General features: G+C 45.5%; 1 protein-coding gene across 1 annotated transcript in view; it reads right to left on the reverse strand.

Annotated features, from left to right (window-relative positions):
- The window catches only part of fam20b (FAM20B glycosaminoglycan xylosylkinase), a 324,352-nt gene that overhangs the window by 275,342 nt on the left and 30,446 nt on the right, over nt 1–18,564 (reverse strand). The window contains exon 2 of the mRNA XM_085982204.1: nt 15,806–15,867. The gene's annotated coding sequence lies outside the window, so the exon portion shown is untranslated. The remainder of the gene's footprint in view (nt 1–15,805; nt 15,868–18,564) is intronic.

Raw genomic sequence — 18,564 nt, forward strand, 5'->3', positions numbered from 1 at the left:
TAGTTTTGGGGCGGGGCCATTATGTGCAGAGTTGCGTTCAAGTGATGGGATCGACAATCATTAAAAAATCTTTTAGGCCTTGTATTTGATTTTCACCCCAGTTGCACAATTATCTGTGGTCAAATACACAGGAAATTCCAGGCCACTACGTCCAAACGGAGCGAGCTCTGCACATGAGGGTTTGCACAATACGCTGAACTCTGATCCCACTGCAGCAATATTTTTATGTTAATCTGAGAGTCGCAGGCTTGAACGTACATAGCACACAACAGGGCTGGCCATCAAGTCTGGCGTGGCCAGTTCAAGCAATGGGCTCCTCCAATTCTGGCCTCTTGAACCGATTTTAATCGCTCCACCATTGGCGGTCGTGCCTTCAGCTGCCAAGGCCTTAAGCTCTGGGATTCCCTCCCTAAACCTCTCCACCTCTCTCTCCTCCTTTAAGACGCCCTTTAAAATCTACCTTTGACCAAGCTTTTGGTCACCTGCCATAATATCTCCTTATGTAGCTCGGTGTCAGTTTTGTTTGATAAGGCTCTGTGAAGCACCTTGGGACAGTTTACTACGTTAAAGGCACTATATGTTCTCCAGGAAGCCCACCACCCCCACCTCTGCTGAGCTTCAGGTGGAAGAGCCCTCAGAAGTCACACCCCTGTACTGAAGAAATGTTTTCCCAATCAACTCTGCCTTACGATATCACTCCCCAGCTTCAAATGCCTCCATTAATCCTTCAAACGCCTCCATTAATCCTTCAAACCAATTCCCCTAATTTTTCTAACTCCCTGTTGGTGTATAAACACAAACCAAGCATCGGGCAACCTGTGCTTCCTGTACTGAATGAATGGAAGGTTGCTGGAAAGCTTGCTTTTTGTCAGCAAGAATGATTTGAGCAGCCAGTCTAAACTAAAGGAGGAAACAGTCCATGAGACTGACCAGAAACAGTCCAGTTGAACACCACGCAGGATGTGGATGGATTATTAACCTCTCAGTCGCTCGAAGCAGAAGAGTTGGCCATTCGAAATTTTGAGTTGTATTTCTAATTAAGGTTGCATGAATATATTGCATTTTAATGTTAATAAATGTCAGCTGTGGCTCAGTTGGGAGCACACTCGCCTCCGAGTCAGAAGGTTGCGGGTTCAAGTCCCACTCCAGGGACTTGAGCACAGAAATCTAGGCTGACACTCCAGTGCAGTACTGAGGGAGTGCTGCACTGTCGGAGGTGCCGTCTTTCGGATGAGACGTTAAACCGAAGCCCCGTCTGCTCTCTCAGGTGGACATAAAAGATCCCATGGTACTATTTCGAAGAGGAGCAGGGAAGTTATCCCTGGTGTCCTGGTCAATATTTATCCCTCAAATCAACATAACAAAAGCAGTTTATCTGGTCATTATCACATTGCTGTTTGTGGGAACTTTCTGTGCGCAAATTGGTTGCCGCGCATTTCCCACATTACAACAGTGACTACGCTCCAAGAAGTACTTCATTGGCTGTAAAGTGCTTTGAGACGTCCGGTGGTCGTGAAAGGCGCTATATAAAAGTAAGTCTTTCTTTCTTTCTAAAACCAATTGTTAGAAAAGTTTAAAATCTTGGTTGATCTTACCTCTCATTACCCAAAAGAATAAAGACAGTTAAAACATAAACCCTACGCTATTAAGGCAAATGGAATATTTGGGCCAACAGAAATTTCACCTGTGAATTTCTCAGTATTTGGTTTGGAGATTCTTAAGCAAGGTGATGTTTTTCCATATGTCAGACACCAAGATGATCAAAATTAAATTAGTCAGGATCACTCTCAAGAGAGAAGTTGGAAACTTGACATTTCACTAACATGTTCCCTAGACAAATAATGACTGACACGTGTCTGGTTCTTCTTTGAATACTTTGAGATCTTAAACATCAACTGGAAGCACTGGAGCAGGCAGACAGCCTTAGCTGAACACGTCATCCAAACATAGAAACATAGAAGGTAGGAGCAGGAGTAGGCCATTAGGCCCCTCGAGCCTGCTCCGCCATTCAATGAGATCATGGCTGATCATCCAAATTCAGTACCCTGTCCCTGCCTTCTCCCCATATCCCTTGATCCCTTTAGCCTTAAGAAATATATCCAACTCCTTCCTGAATATATTTAATGAACTGGCCTCCACCGCCCTCTGTGGCAGAGAATTCCACAGGTTCACCACTCTCTGGGTGAAGAAATTCCTCCTCATCTCAGTCCTAAATGGCTTACCCCTTATCCTTAGACTATGACCCCTAGTTCTGGACTCCCCGGCCATCGGGAACATCCTTCCTGCATCTAGTCTGTCCAGGCCTGACAGAATTTTATAGGTTTCGATGAGATCCCCTCTCAATCTTCTAAACTCCAGCGACTCCAAGCCCAATCGACACAATCTCTCCTCGTACGTCATTCCTGCCATCCCAAGTATCAGCCTGGTGAATCTTCGCTGCACTCCTTCCACGGCAAGAACATCGTTCCTCAGATAAGGCGACCAAAACTGCACACAATACTTAAGGTGCGGTCTCACCAAGGCCCTGTACAACTGCAGCAAGACATCCTTTTTCCTGCTACAAAGGCCAACATACCATTTGCCTTCTTAACCGCCTGCCGCACCTGCATGCTTACCTTCAGCGACTGGTGCACAAGAACACCCAGGTCTCTTTGCACTTCCCCTTCTCCCAATCTATTGCCATTCAAATAATAATCTGCCTTCCTGTTTTTGCCACCAAAGTGGATAACCTCACATTTATCCACATTATATTGCATTTGCCATGTTTCTGCCCAATCACCCAACCTGTCCAAATCGTACTGGAGTTTCACGACATCCTCCTCACAGCATACCCTCCCACCCAGCTTTGTGTCGTGTGCAAATTTGGAGATACTACATCCAATTCCCTCGTCCAGATTATTAATATATATTGTGAACAGCTGGGGTCCTAGGACCGATCCTTGCGGTACCCCACTAGTCACTGCCTGCCACTCGGAAAACAACCCGTTTATTCCAACTCTTTGCTTTCTATCTGCCAACCAGTTCTCTATCCAAGTCAATACCTTGCCCCCAATCCCATGTGCCTTAATTTTGCAAGCTAATCTCTTATGCGGGACCTTATCGAAAGCCTTCTGAAAGTCCAAAAGTATGAGACCTCTTGACAATACAGGACTCACTCCGTACTGCGGTGGAATGTCAGCCTCATTCATGCAGTCAATACCTGGAGCAGGATTTGAACCCAAAAAATTCTGACTCAGGAGTCAAGACTGCAATCAACTGAGCCAAGCTGATAATTAGATTGGGTTGGAGCTTTGCCAAGATCATGAAACAGGTCACTGGGCATCTTCTCAGTTGGAGGTTGGCACCTGATTCAGCAGAATTTGTAAAGAAACGTTCTTCACATTTCGTTTGTTTTAAAAAGGTGTAATCAATCTTTCTCCACATGGAGCTATAAAAACCAAATTCTAATAATTCTAAATGTACGCAGCTCAAGGAGAGAATTCCAGCAGCACACAGCAATTTACCAGCAGCAACCATTTTAGAATGATTAATATGGGGCTAAATAATGGCATGTTAACAACGAACACCGTTATTAACACGCAAATCGGCCACCGAGTTCAGGGGCTGATATGAGGTACTGCGTGAGTTGCGAATCTCTGGCACAAACGGCATCTCGCCCTTAGCCTCCCCGCTATTTTTAAGAACTTGCTGGATTTGCACATTAATTGCCCATTAAACTCGCCGCAGAAAGTTAGGGCTCATGATTAGCAGCATAAATATCTTTTTTTTATTCATTCCTGGGATGTGGGTGTTGCTGGCAAGGCCAGCATTTATTGCCCATCCCTAATGGCCCTTTAGAAGGTGGTGGTGAGCCACCTTCTTGAACCGCTGCAGTCCATGTGGTGAAGGTACCCCCACAGTGCTGTTAGGTAGGGAGTTCCAGGATTTTGACCCAGCGACGATGAAGGAACGGCAATGTATTTCCAAGTGGGATGGTGTGTAATTTGGAGATGATGGTGTTCCCATGTGCCTGCTGCCCTTGTCTTTTCTAGGTGGAAGAGGTCGTGGGTTTGGGAGATGCTGTCAAAGAAGCCTTGGTGAGTTGCTGCAGTGCATCTTGCAGATCGTACACATTGCAGCCACGGTACGCCAGTGGTGGAGGGGGTGAATGTTTAAGGTGGTGGATGTTTAAGGTGGTGGATGGTGTGCCAATCAAGCGGGCTGCTTTGTGCTGGATGGTGTCGAGCTTCTTGAGTGTTGTTGGTGCCGCACTCATCCAGGCAAGTGGAGAGTATTCCATCACACTCCTTACTTGTGCCTTGCAGGTGGTGGAAAGGCTTTGGGGAGTCAGGAGGTGAGACACACACCGCAAAATATCCAGCCTCTGACCTGCTCTTGTAGCCATAGTATTTATGTGGTTGTCCAGTTATGTTTCTGGTCAATGGTGACCCCCCCCAGGATGTTGATGTTGGGGGATTCAGTGATGGTAATGCCGTTGAATGTCAAGGGGCGGTGGTTAGACTCTCGCTTGTTGGAGATAGTCATTGCCTGACACTTGTGTGGTGCAATTATTACTTGCCACTTATCAGCCCAAGCCTGAATGTCATCCAAGTCTTGCTGCATGCGGGCATGGACTGCTTCATTATCTGAGGAGTTGCGAACACTGTGCAATCACCAGCGAACATCCCCATTTCTGACCTTATGTTGGAGGGAAGGTCATTGATGAAGCAGCTGAAGATGGTTGGGCCTCGGACACTGCCCTGAGGAACTCCTGCAGCAATGCCCTGGGGCTGAGATGATTGACCAACAACTACAACCATCTTCCTTTGTGCTCGGTATGACTCCAGCCAGTGGAGAGTTTTCCCCCCCCGATTCCCACTGACTTCAGTTTTACTAGGGCTCCTTGATGCCACACTCGGTCAAATGCTGCCTTGATGTCAAGGGCAGTCACTCTCACCTCGCCTCTGGAATTCAGCTCTTTTGTCCTTTTTTTGACCAAGGTTGTAATGAGGTCTGGAGCCGAGTGGTCCTGGCCGAACCCAAACTGAGCATCGGTGAGCAGGTTATTGGTCAGTAAGTGCCGCTTGATACCACTGTCGACAACACCTTCCATCACTTTGCTGACGATTTAGAGTAGACTGATGGGGCGGTAATTGGCCGAATTCAATTTGTTCTGCTTTTTGTGGCCAGGACATACCTGGGCAGTTTTCCACTATGTTGGGTAGATGCCAGTGCTGTAGCTGTACTGGAACAGCTTGGCTGTTGACCATTTGATAATTGTTAATGCAATGCCAATGAGTTTTTCTGGCCCAGTAAGGTAACAATTTAAACTGTTGAGCCTCATTCTTGCATGTAGTAAATTTTTGTTGAATTTTAAACATTTAAAAATGTTAATTTTTACATTATTTTTTTACTTTTTCTTTGTCTCTTTTCTCTCTCTCTGAATCCAATCTTTTTTTTGCTCTCTATTTCTATACCTGATTTGACTAATTCATCCACTCTAAATCACCCTCCTTCTCTGTCATTCTTCAGTTTCTTCATCAATCCTTAAATCTCATTGGTTAAGGAGATACACGGTCAGTCCCATTGTTCACTCAAGTCCCAGATACCCCGTTGCCGTTGCCGCGCCATTATCAGCTCACATTTCCAGATTACATCACAAATTATATTCGAGCTGAAGGATGTCCAACTAGCAGCACACGTCGCAAGATGCCCTGTTCCAGCAAGATTTGGCTCATTATATTCATAGATCTAAAGGCAGACAACTGATAATTTGATGCCAGACTGAATAACAAGCAACTGTGCAACATCATCCTGAATTTAACTTAGACCTGGAACAGCAGCTATTTGTGTATGCTTGTGCAAGTTGATCATGCAGTCCACAATACTGTAACAAATGCCAGATTAAATTATCATTTACTTAAAGCAGTGATAAAAAAAAATTGATTTCTGGGAAGCCCTACTATGGATTCAACAGAAAGCATTCTTTTCCTTTGTCATTGACAGTTTGTCATTGATGCGAGCTGTCCCCCAGTAAAATCTTCTCTCGAGTTGTCCCCATTACAAATTTGGACCTTGGCTGTAAAGGAGTGTATTATATAAAACTATACAGGATGCTTCCACAATGGTTCGGCTGGAAAAGACATTATGCAGCTAAGATTGTAGACAAGAAATGCCCCGGGCTCAATGTCCATGTCACGCTAAGTTAGCTGGAGTGAGACAATTAGCCCAAGTGTTCCTGGGTTATATAGAGTGGAAACCAGTCATGCTTCCCTCTCCCAATAACTATCCAACAGAAGTGTGCACGCAAGCAATAGGTGTGGGCAGGATCAGGCCAAATGTCAAATAGCATATTGATTTCACTGACTACTTTTCCACGAACAATGGTCACTTGGACAAGGCAATTAAGGACACATCCAAGGACTCTCCACCTTCAGAAGAGGAGGAAGAGAGAGAAAAACTGGTAGAAAAAGGGATTTAGAAATAAAACTACTGTATACAGTACTAAATAATTCTGCAACCCCAGCCACTCCTAAATGATCAAAAAGTAGAGAAGACTGGAAGTCACACAAAATCCAATTGATTATAATATTAGAATGACAGAGGGCAATAGATTGCGGATAATAGCACAAGGGATTCAAGCAAACATTTCAAATAATGAAGTGTTAGGTATGTGACAGGGGGGGGGGGGGTTGGGTTGGCGAGCAAGTAATTAAGAATTTTAATTTCATCAATATTCAAATAAAGAGAGCCTCTGCATGAGCCATTTTTAAAATGTTCCATTGGGAATTTAATACATTCAGACTTAGATTTATCTGTGTTTATTATTTATTTCTATTTTGGCATATTCAGATATACCACTGAAGATTTGGAGTATGACAGAAAAGGCAAAGTTGCAAGTATTGACTAGAAGAGCCAATTTATGAGCTAAATTTATCAAAAGCACACAAGGCAATAAACAACTTCTGTGCTGATTAAATGCTTGTTCTGCAGCCTTAGCATTTAATCAAAGCACCAAAGCAGTTTACAGTAAAGGACACTTTAGACAAAGTAAAGGTATTACTAATACATTTTAATAACAGTTGATTCAATAAAAGCATTAAAAAAGGCTTATCAACATAATAAGTCTTTGCTTAGACATGAAAGTACAGAAATATTTTAGTTAATAACTTAAAATTCACAGCAACCATCTTTGTGAAACTGGAAGGCATACTACGGTGATCAAGATTAACTCAACAATTATCTCTTTAAATCTGAAAATTACAAAACTGATTTGTTCCTCACAGTTTATAAAAAGAATACATTAATGAAACTTGTACAACAGAAGGAAAGAAAGAACTTGGATTTATATAGCGCCATTCATGACCTCAGGATTTCCCAAAGCGCTTTACAGCTGATTAAGTACTTTTGAACTGTAGTCAGTATTGTAATGTAGCAAACTCGGCAGCCAATTTGCTCACAGCAAGCTCCCACAAACGGCAACGTGATAATGACCAGATAATCTGTTTTAGTGATGTTGGCAGAGGAATAAATATTGGCCAAGACACCGGGGAGCAGTCCCTGGCACTTCTTCGAAAAATGCTATGGGATCTTATGCATCCACCTGAGAAAGCTGGGTCTCAGTTTAACATCTCATTTGAAAGACAGCACTTCAACAGTGCAGCACTCCCTCAGCACTGCACTGAAATGTCAGTCTAGATTTTATGCTCAAGTCTCGAGAGTGGGACTTGAACCCACAAACTTCTGCCTCAGTTCGGAGAGTGCTACCAGCTGACAAATGGCTAAACCACACAAGTTAAAAACATTAGCGAAGCATGAGCCAATTGTAAACAATTTGAAAATTCTAGTAAGAGTGATACTACCATGTTAGTGAGATGCAAAATCCAATTTTTTAAACAATGCTAGGAAGTAGTGTATCACTGATTAATTTAGGTAAATTTAAATAATTAAAATAGCTTTATTTACAAAAGAATTACTTCAGGAAATTAAAACAAAACCCTACCATGTGCCGCAATTTTTTAAACCACAGCAAGTAGGGCTTAATTTTGATTTGACGAAACAAGTAAACCCAAAGCAAAGCATAGCTGACAGCACCAGATCTTTTCAGTCACTGTGAAGCACTTAAAAAAACTTGCAGTACGGTACTTTTACAAGGGGGTGGCAAGATAAAAAAAAAAAGTAACATTTCTCACAATTAACACCCGTTACAGGAACTACATCAGTAAAATTTCAGAAAAACCTTGAAGACCAAGTACATATTCCATCCTCCACTCAAAATATTTGCATTTATTTTGATTTCTATGGATCAAGTACCAATTTCCCTGCATGTGGGAATTTTTTCCCACTGTTTCCAACAATCTCACTCACACCTTGGCCATCAGGAGAGTCAATATGTAAACCATCTGGTAAATGACTTAAAACCTACAAAAGGGACATAGGAACAGGAGTAGGCCATTTAGCCCCTCAAGCCTGTTCCGTCATTCAAGGAGATCATGGTTGATCCGTGGCCTAACTCCATATACCCACCATTGCCCCATATCCCTCAATATCTTTGGTTAACAAAAATCCATCAAACTCAGATTTAAAATTAACTGACCTAGCATCAACAGCCATTTGTGGAAGAGTTCCAAACTTCTACGACCCTTTGCGTGTAACAGTGTTTCCTCACTTCATTCCTGAAAGGCCTGACTATTTTTAGGCTATGTTCCAGAGTCCGAAGTTCCCCAACCAGCAGAAATAGCTTTTCTCCATCTACCCTATCATTTCACCCATAGAACCCATATGCACTTAATTCAAAATTGCCTGCCCTCAACAGATCCTCGTCCTATCATTAAATACAGTACTATGGAACGCTTTAGGTAGAGACAGATAATGGAAGAGAATCGTACCAGCTATAAGGAAGCACTATTAAATGATGCATCAGAGGAAGAAAAAGCAGACAAAATAGCTCTTTTAAATGTTTTAAAAGCTTATTTACGGAATACCTGAATTGAAATAATTCACATAGCATTCTTATTTTAATTAAAATACTTATCATATCATCTGAAGTTATTTTTGTGAATGTTACATAATAACATATGCAAATGAAGGTGACAAAAGACATTCAAAACCCAGTAAGTAAAAACTACACAGTTAAAATATTTTAAGCTGGTCTGGTCTCATGAGCCTTGAGTGTCAGTCTTTTTTTTTTATAAACTATTTCAAAATCATTTCATAGGCAGGAGCAGGGACAGGAACAGCAGATACCAATGCTTTTGAGCTCTGTGTCAGCCATGGCTCAGATGGTAACACACTTACCGGAGTCAGAAGGTTGTGGGTTCAAGTCCTACTGCAGAGGCTTGACCACAAAAATCTATTATGACACTCCAGTGCAGTACTGAAGGAGTGCTGCACTGTCTGAGGTGCTGCCTTTCAAATGAAATGTTAAACCGAGGCCCTTGCCTTCTCAGGTGGACGTAAAAGATCCTATAGCCCTATGTGAAGAAGAGTCCCAGTGTACTGGTCAATATTTATCCCTCAATCAACACTAAAACAAGTTATCTGGTCATTCTCAAATTGCTATTTGTGGGAGCTTGCTGTGCGCGAATTGGCTACCGCGTTTCCTATATCACAAAAGTGACAACACTTCAAAAACTACTTCACTGGGGTGCTGTGAAAGGCGCTATATAAATGCAAGTCTCTCTTTCATTCTTCCTTCTGTTAGGCCAACAAATAACAGCTTGCATTTCTGTCGTACTCCGCATATTCAGGAATACACCTCAAAGTGTTTTTCACTAAGTAGGGAGGGGGAGGAAAATGAGCAGGAGGGAAAAGGAAAAATGGAAAAAAATTGAGGCCAGGGACACATTTGACGAGGAAGGATTTTGTGAGGTTTCTGAAACAGGAAGGGAATTCCAGAGCACATGATGGAAGTTTCAGAGGACAGGAGATAGCTGTTGAACAAATGACAACCAACGATACAGTAGAGGGAGCAGAGAACAAGGGCTAACCTAATGTCTGAGGACTGAAGTATGTGCATCAGTACTTAAGGCTGGGGGCTGGCACAGTGGAATGATTTAAAGGAAGGATGAACAGCTTAAAGTCAATTTGCTGGGGGATATGGCACTCAAAAAGGATCAGAGGGAATTACAGTGGTTGATTTTTGTGCAGGTGAGGACATAGGGTGCAGTGGTTTAAATAAGTTGTAATTTGTGAATGATTTAGACAAGGAAAGTGGCAACGAAAGCATTACAGCAGTTGAACCTCAAAGTGATCAAAAAAGCATTGAGTAGAGTTTTAGTGGTGCTGGGGAAAGAGGTAAGAAGTGGAAAAAAGTGGTCTTGGGAAAAGAATGGATATGGGGGAGGAAGTTCAGTTTAGAGCTGAGCAGTATGCCAAGATTTTGTACTCCTAATCTAGCCTGAAGTGACAACCAAGGATTTATTGTATGTGCAGATGGCAGCCAAAATGCATGACTTTGGTCTTGCCAACATTGAGCTGGGCGAAATTTTGGTTCATCCAGGTTTTAATCCCAGACAGGCAGTGGGCAGTATAGCAAGAATCTTTGGATAAATGGAGCTAGCAGCTCAAAACTGGGCATCCATGAGGTGCTGTGGACCATCAGCAGCAGCAGAATTGTATTCCACCACAATCTGTTACCTCATGGCTCGGCATATCCCTCACTCTACCATAACCATCAAGCCAGGGGACCAACCCTGCTTCAATGAGGAATGCAGAAGATAATGCCAGGAGCAGCACTAGGCGTACCTAAAAATAAGGTGCCAACCTGGGGAAGCTGCAACACAGGACTACATACATGCTAAACAGCATGCTATAGAAAGAGCCAAGCGATCCCACAACCAACGGATCAGATCAAAGCTCTGCAGTCCTGCCACATCCAGTCATGAATGGTGGTGGACAATTAAACAACTAACAGGAGGAGGAGGCTCCATGAACATCCCCATCCTCAATGATGGAGGAGCCCAGCACGTGAGTGCAAAAGACAAGGCTGAAGCATTTGCAACCATCTTCAACAAGAAGTGCCGGGTGGATGATCCATCTCAGCCTCCTCCTGAGGTCCCCACCATTACAGAAGCCAGTCTTCAGTAAATTCAATTCACTCCATGTGATATCAAGAAACAGCTGAGCGCACTGGACACAGCAAAGGCTGTGGGCCCCAACAACATCCCAGCTGTTGTGTTCCAGAACTAGTCGTGCCTCCAGCCAAGCTGTTCCACAGCTACAACACTGGCATCTACCAGACAATGTGGAAAACTGCCCAGGTATGTCCTGTCCACAAAAACCAGGACAAATCCAATCGGGCCAATTACCGACCCATCAGCCTACTCTCAATCAGCAGGAAAGTGATGGAAGGTGTCATCGACACTGCTATCAAGTGGCACTTGCTCACCAATAACCATCAACAACATCCCAAGAATGAATAAAGAAAAAATATGAAATGCAGCGGTTCAAGACACCATCCAGGACTAAGCAGCCCATCCACCATCTTAAACAAGAATGGAGTCCTGGGGTAAACCAGAGCTGACTGTGTGGCCAGAGGAACATAAGAAATAGGAGCAGGAGTAGTCCATTTGTTTCCTCGAGCCTGCTCCGCCATTCAATACGATCATGGTTGATCTTCGACCTCAACTCCACTTTCCTGCACCATCCCCATATCCCTCGATTCCCCTAGAGTCCAAAAATATTAGAAGAGTCTGTGTTGCAACAAGTATGTGCCGAGACAGCAGTGCCACAGAGCTGGGTTGCATAGGAGCGATGTTGAAGGAGGATGTTTTGTTCAAAGACATGGATCTTCATGATTCAAATATAGCTTATGGATATGGATTCTTGAACAATCTACTCACTGGAGGGGGCAGATTCTATAATCTGCTCAATGGCGTCATTGTAAATGGTTCCCTTTCAAAATTACTATCACCCACCTCCTCAAAAATCCACCTTCAACCCATCTGTCCTCACCAATTTCTCTATACTCGCCAAGGTATACATGGTGTCTCCCAGAAGTGTGCCCATCTTTCCCACAACTCCCTGTTTCAATCCCTCCAATTCGGCTACCGCTTTTCCCACAGCGCGGAAATGGCTGTAACAAAAGTAACAAATGACATCCTCTGTGGTTCTGACAATGGTGCATTATCCTTAACCTCTCTGCAATCTCTGACAGTTGATCGTACCATCCTCCTCCAATGTCCAACTCCGTAGGACTGCCCTCACTTGGTTCCACTCTTAGGTATTCAATCATAGCCAGAATCTGTGTCAAATTTTGTTTTAGAACGCTCCTTGGGACGTTTTACTATGTTAAAGGTGCTATATAAATATAAGTTGCTGTTGTTGAACATCTTGGCAATTGCTTCCCATTTCCACACCGTCAACTCCAAAGTCATCTTGGAGTCCATCCCCGCCCCCTCCTCTTCCACATGCTGCGCCTTGGCGACCTGAGCTGCACACAGGATCAGCTTACATATGCACACCTCTGCGACCCAGCTCCACCTCACCACCACCTACCTTGAAACTTAAACCTCCTCTGTGCTATCAGCCTGCATGTCCAACATTCCGTCTTGGATGAGTCTCCACTTCCTCCAGCTTAACATTGGGAACACAAAAACCAGTGTCTTTGGCCCCATCACAAACTCTCACTACCTCAGGCTGTTTGCAACCTCAGTGTTTGTTTGTATCTCAAGGTGAAGTTTCCAACCACATATCTGCTCTTTCACAAGGACCGTCTAGTTCCACCTCTACTCCTAACTCAGCCCATTTGCTGCTCAAACCCTCATATATGCTTTCACCACCTTCAGACTTCAGCACGCCAATACTTTCCTGGTTGACCTCCCATCCACCTAAACTCCACCTCATTCAAAACACTGCTGCTCATATCCTATCCCTACCAAGTTCCGCTCACCTATCACCTCCGTCCTTGTTGAGCTAGTGTTTCTAGATTCCCCCAACATGAACGCAATCGCCGGCAGCACAGCACCACGGTGCACTAACTGTTACCGCCGCTGCTAACCTCCTGCTGAATTTCGCAGGGGCCGTTGGCAGCACCGCGCCCAAGCGCTAGTTGCTTTACACCCCGTTAGCGCCCTCTTAGGGCACCAACGGGAGGCGCAAATCAACCAAATGTTTCCCCCAATGTGTATTAAAGCCAGACAAGCTACTCTAGGAACAGGAGTAGGCCCTCAATAACAACAGAAAATGCTGGAAAAACTCAGCAGGCCAGGCAACATCCGTGGAGAGAGAAACAGAATCAACGTTTCAGGTCGAAACCCTTTGTCAAGACTGAAAAAGCACAGGAAATGAAACAAATTAAAAGGCCAGTTTGGGGGCAGGGAGAGAACAAAAGAGAAGTGAAGAGACATTAAGAGGTATTCAAAATGAGACGAGATGGTGATAGGACTAGTAAAGACAAATGATAGGACTAGTAGACCCTCAAACCTGTTTCCCCATTCAATTAAATCTGTATCTTAACTCCATCTACCCACCTTTGTTCCATAACCATTAATATTCTTGCTGAACAAAAATTTATCAATCTCAGTTTTGAATTTTTCCAATTGACCCCCAGCCTCGACAACTTGTTTTCTTTAAACAAAATAATCCATGGAAGGGCTAGAGAGTTAGCCTGTTTTATTGAAAGTCCTACTGATGAATCATTGATCAGGGAAAAGGGTAAGGGGGACAGCCCACCCACGAACTGGGTACACAGAAAAAAGGGACAGAAAGACACTTGAACAATTAATCAAGTAGCTCAGTCTGGTGAAAATGCCCAGCCTATGAGGGGAAACCATGTTCAGCCCAGAGCTGGTCAGGATCAGAAGGCTGACCAGGGAAAAGTTAAGCAAACTCATCAATAGGAGTAATGTGACATATTTTTATAATTTCTCCTTTTCTCAAGGAGTGTTCCGTAATTAGTTGAATCAAGGTGAAATTCCATGACATTTGTTATTCTGTACATGCACTTGCTATCTGTAAAATAAAGCAGCTTTGCTAAAAGGGATTTGCTCTGGCTTTGTCTCACCAAGTGTTTCATTCCACCTTGCGAAGGATGGAGTTGTGTGCAAGGAATAATATCCAGTTCAGATCAGAAGCGGATCACTCCTGTTACAGCCCTGCGTTATGCTACCGTATAATTACATACTGGGTGGTGTGGACATACTCTTGGACCCAAGACATTTAGACAGACTGCTTACTGGAATGATCAGCACCACTGTACCCAAGGGACTATCTACAGCAAATATAGAACTTGTAAGCACATTGGGACATTTTTCTACACAAAACATTTTGGGATTTTCTGAGGTCGTGAAAGGTGCTATATATATTACTAGCTGGGGTGAGCCCGGCGTTGCCGAGGCTTTTTCGAGGGAATGTTGTTGTTGGAAGAGAGAGAGAGCGCGACTGGGGGGGGGCGGCAGAGAGAGACTGGGGGGGGGGGGAAAACAGAGAGAGACTGGGAGGGGGAAACAGAGAGAGACTGGGGGGGGGGGACAGAGAGAGACTGGGGGGAGGGGGGGAACAGAGAGAGACGGGGGGGGGGGGAGGAGAACAGAGAGAGACTGGGGGGGGGGGGGAAACAGAGAAGCTCCCCCCCCCCCCCCCGGCGATTTCCCGAGGCTCACCCCCCCCCCCCGGCGATCTCCCGAGGCTGTGTGCTGGCGTCACGGGGGCCGTGCGCTGGCGTCACGGGGGCCGTGCGCATGCGTGCCGGCGTCAAGGTGGCTGCGCAACTGGCGGCCTCTTCATTTTTTTTAAACTCATGCGTGCTGGCGTCACGGGGTGGCGGGCCGCGCGCATGCGTGGTTTCAAGACCGCCGGCGTGCCCCGTTGCCGGGGTAACGGGGGCCGTGCGAATGCGTGCCGTCGTCAAGGCGGCCGCGCAACTGGCGGCCTCTTCTTTTTTTTAAAACTCCTCTTTCGCCGAGTAAGAGGAGATTAAATAAATAGAGAGCAGCAAAAGAGGAGGAGGGAGTAGGAGTCGCTCGGTAGGCCCATGCAAGAAGGACGGTAGATGTGAATAGGAGGCAGGGCTCGGCTGCCGGTTAACTAAGTGGCCCCTCGGGTCGGACGCAGGCCTGGTCTCGAACGAGGAGCCAACTGCCCCGCCCACCGCGTGCGCATTTGCTAAACACAATTTAAAACACAAATAAATTGTTATTTAATTCCCTAACACATCATTAAAATATTTACCTTAGTTCCCTAACACACAAAGTGTGGGGGGAAAAATCGTGAAAAATCAAGATGGCGGCCACTCACCTCGGTTCAGAAGGATAAGGCCCGCCCACACACACACCGATTGGTCGACCGGTCAGGTCACCGAAGCGTAGGATTGGTCAATCGTCGAGTCACTCGACACTCAACTGTAGGATGGCACGCGCCAGGAACCCGCCGTCCGATTGGTCGACCTCGACGTCACACGGACGCTAATGAGATGCTAATGAGCGGAACGCGGAACCTTTTTCGGATACCGCGGGCAGGATTTTTGTCCGGCCGAAAGGTAAATACGCCTATGACCGGTCCGGAATCGCAAGCTTTCTTTTGAGGCGACGCGCGCGTCGGTACGCTCTGTAACTTTCAAACGTATAGAACACGGACGGACAGACAGACAGAGACATCGGGACAGACAGACAGAAGAGCCGCTTTATATCTCCATGTTCTTTCTAAACTCACTCCCTATTTCCCAGTTTTACAATTCACTTGTACTTATAATGAATACTGCATTACAGTACAATAAAAATATTTTAGAAGTCTTTCAGTCATGCCCAAATTAAGAAACACCATATTAAGGTGGCTCAGGTGGGCAGCATGTGATCAGAGGCAAGCTATTATTTTCACGAGTACTCACCAAAAAAAATCAATCTTCGTTTGTTGTCATATTGATAGCAGGGTTAGCTCATCACTCTACTCCTGAAATTAAAACAACAAAGAAAATATTTGAATGCTAAACCCTGCACTATATTCAAAATTGACACTATGTAACACGTATTTGGTCAAAAAATCAGACTACAGTAATTTCCCTTCACCTCCCCCCGACCCGTTCCTTACACACAAACAGGGACGATGGGATTAGGACCTACCATTCATATCGACACAGGTTTTCGAAGATGCCCAGGTTAGTTTGCCTTTGGAATGTCCCACGTAACAAAATCCAAATTATATTGATAGTTATCTGAGCCAAATCAGTCACAAAGGACAAAGTACAACAGGAGTGCTGTAATTAACTCATACTTGCCAGAGTTAATGGTGCAGTCAGGCATGGAGATGGATTAACTAATACAGGTACTACTAAATTAAACTTCATCTCTAACAGTGCCATCACAAGGTTAAGCATTGATGATTACAGTAAAAGTAATGGATGTGAACTATCTATCGACCAAGTCTAAATCATCATAGCATAACAGCAGTTCAAGTGTATCACAGCAGTCGTTATTGTTACAAGAAAAATCCAAGAGTTACATTCAGTGTCCAAGATTGTTACTTTACTGCACGGTTATACCACACTTTCCTTTCTGTGCTCAAGAGACTTAAGTTATTCTTCTTCTTAGGCAGTCCCTCAGAACCGAGGATGACTTGCTTCCACATTAAAAATGAGTTCTCAGGTAACTGATGAGTCCAATACGGGACCTACAATCTCTGTCACAGTTGGGGCAGACGGTAGTTGAAGGGGCGGGTGGGTGGGGTGCTCGAGTTGACGTGCGTTCCTTGCGCTGCCTGCGCTTGGCTTCCGCTTGCTCCCGGCAGAGACTCAGCGCCTTCCCGAATGCTTCACCTCCACTTTGTGCGGTCTTGGGCCAGGGATTCCCAGGTGTCAGTGGGGATGTTGCACTTTTTCAAGGAGGCTTTGAGGGCGTCCTTGAAGCGTTTCCTCTGTCCACTTGGGGCTCTCTTGCCATGTCAGAGCTCCGAGAGCTTGTTTTGGGAGTCTCGTATTGGGCATGCGGACGATTTGGTCTTTCCATCGGAGCTGATCGACCGTGGTCAAAGCTTCGATGCTGGCCTGAGCGAGAACACTGACATTGGTGTGCCTATTCTGCCAATGGATTTGCAGGATCTTGTGGAGGCAGCATTGGTGGTACCTCTCCAGTGCTTGGAGGTACCTGCTCTACATGGTCCATGTCTCTGAAGCATACAGGAGGGCGGGCATCACTACTGCTCTGTAGACCATGAGCTTGGTGCTGGGTTTGAGGTCCTGGTCTTCAAACACTCTCTTCCTCAGGCGACCGAAGGCTGCACTGGCACACTGAAGGCGGTGTTGGACTTCGTCATTAACGTCTGCCCTTGTTGACAGTAGGCTCCCGAAGTATGGAAAATGGTCCACGTTGTCCAAGGCCTCGTCATGGATTTTGATAATCGGGAAGCAGTACTGCGTGGCGGGGGCAGGTTGGTAGAGGACCTTTGTCTTACGGATGTTTAGTGTAAGGCCCATGCTCTCGTACGCTTCGGTGAAGGTGTTGACGATGGTTTGGAGTTCGACCTCCGAGTATACGCAGTCGCAAGCGTCGTCTGCATACTGCAATTCGATGACAGAGGATGGGATGACCTTGGATCTGGACTGTAGGCGACGGAGGTTGAACAGTTTCCTGTTTGTTCTGTAGATTAGCTCCACTCCAGCAGGGAGCTTACTGAGTGTGAGATGGAGCATTGCAGCCAGGAAGATCGAGAAGAGCGTTGGTGCGATGACACAGCCTTGCTTGACCCCGGTCCAAACGTGAATTGGGTCTGTGGTGGATCCATTGGTCAGGATCACGGCTTGCATGTCGTCGTTAAGCAAGCGGAGGATGGTGACAAACTTTTGAGGACAGCCGAATTTGAGGAGGACACGACATAATCCCTCACGGTTGACGGTGTCGAAGGCCTTTGAGGTCAAAGGCGGCTGTGTACAGCTGTTGGTGCTGTTCCCTGCATTTCTCTTGTAGTTGACGCGCCGTGAAGATCATGTCCATTGTACCCCTTAGTGGGCAGCATCCGCATTGCGACTCAGAGGAGCTCTTCAGCCACTGGGAGAAGGCGATTGAGGAGGATCCTTGCAATGACTTTTCCTGTGGCAGACAGCAGGGAGACTCCTCTGTATTTACTGCAATCGGACTCGTCACTGTTCTTGAAGATGGTCATGATTACGGCGTCTCTGAGATCCTCTGGCATGCTCTCCTCCTTCCAAATAAGAGAGAGATGTATTCGCGCCAATAGTGCTTCTCCGCCATGTTTTAGTGCCTCAGCGGGGATTCTATCTGCTCCCGAGGCCTTGCTGTTCTTCAGTTGTCGGATGGCCTTTTCAACCTCATGCCGGGCTGGGGTTGTGCTGAGGTGGTGGCGGGTAGCATGCTGCAGGATGGAGTTGAGGACACTCGCGTCGAAGACAGGGTCTCGGTTAAGGAGATCTTCGAAGTGCTCCTTCCAGCGGGCACTGACTGCCTCTCCGTTCTTGGCCCACAGTGGGGTAGTACCTTGGGTGCTTGGGCCGTAGGTGGTCTTGACTGCGCTGAACAATCCACGCATGTTGTGGTTGTCGGCTAGCTGCTGGATCTCCTGCGTTTTCTCCACCCACCATCTGTTCCTTAGGTCGCAAGTTTTTTGTTGGACCTCGGCCTTCAGGCGTCTGTAGAG

This window comes from Somniosus microcephalus, chromosome 3, assembly GCF_052327205.1.
Source record: "Somniosus microcephalus isolate GS21.2 chromosome 3, FLI_Smic_1.0, whole genome shotgun sequence".
In the NCBI taxonomy this organism is placed as follows: Eukaryota; Metazoa; Chordata; class Chondrichthyes; order Squaliformes; family Somniosidae; genus Somniosus; species Somniosus microcephalus.